The sequence below is a fragment of the Nyctereutes procyonoides genome, unplaced genomic scaffold (genome assembly GCF_905146905.1).
Source record: "Nyctereutes procyonoides isolate TBG_1078 unplaced genomic scaffold, NYPRO_anot_genome, whole genome shotgun sequence".
NCBI lineage: Eukaryota > Metazoa > Chordata > Mammalia > Carnivora > Canidae > Nyctereutes > Nyctereutes procyonoides.
This window is the reverse complement of record NW_026575153.1, coordinates 517,305-518,242: the sequence shown is the minus strand read 5'-3', so window position 1 is coordinate 518,242 and position 938 is coordinate 517,305. Positions and strand designations below refer to the sequence as shown.

Sequence of the window (938 nt, the reverse complement as noted above, 5' to 3'; positions counted from 1 at the left end):
AGCCAAGATATTACTATGCCTGAATTCAGAAAGTAGAAATACAGATATCAGGCTTTATCTATAGCAGTGGAAATAAATGAAACTTTTCCTATGGCTATTCACCCCACCAGTCCTCTCTATACCTTTCCCCAAAGGCTGGATCTGAAGGTCTAAAACTGAAGATACACCTAAGAAAGATTTAGAGAGGTGGTATGTACATGATATTATAAATAATATAAATCTATATATTTAAAACAATGTGCCTTATGCCCAAAAACAGGTGGTAAATTCAGTGCTAAACATAGGCATTCAGGCAGGCACCCACCTGAAGCCATGGCCAGCACGCCAGAGTCCGGGGAGCCCACCAAGGGGAAGCCCTTTAAGCTCCTAGGCATTTTAGATGTTGAAAACATTCCCTGTGCACGAGATTTGATATTGTATGGTTCGTTAGGATCGGTTGCGGCTGGCCTTGGACATTTTTTGCTAATTAGTAGGAATAGAAGATCATGTGACGTTGGAGTAGGAGGATTTATCTTGGTGACTTTAGGATGCTGGTTCCACTGTAGGTATAATTATGCAAAGCTAAGAATCCAGGAAAGAATTGCCAGAGATGGAATTAAAAATAAGATTTTGAAAAAAAAAATAAGATTTTGTACGAAAGTACCCACCTTGATCCTGAAAGAAAACCAACCACTGACAAGAGCAGCAGTTGAGCAGTCTCAAGCATCAGAATACAACTCTGGAGTCAGAATAAAGTGGAAGGCAACTTTATTAAGGCTCATATGTACCATTAAACTTTCAATCAAGTAAATAAAGGATGTGTTGGTTGTAAACAAAACAAAACAAAACATAGGCATTCAGCACATGGTAAAATTGGCATTTCAAGTCAACAAGAAAAAGATGTACTCAAAGCTTATTGGTACTGGAATAATCAGATTTGTAAAAAGTGAATGACTATC

The 938-nt window shown here is 38.1% G+C and overlaps 1 pseudogene; it reads left to right on the top strand.

Moving 5' to 3' along the window:
• Positions 1–312: 312 nt before the first annotated feature.
• On the top strand, positions 313–718 carry LOC129501952 (cytochrome c oxidase assembly protein COX20, mitochondrial-like; annotated as a pseudogene).
• The last annotated feature ends 220 nt before the right edge of the window (positions 719–938 follow it).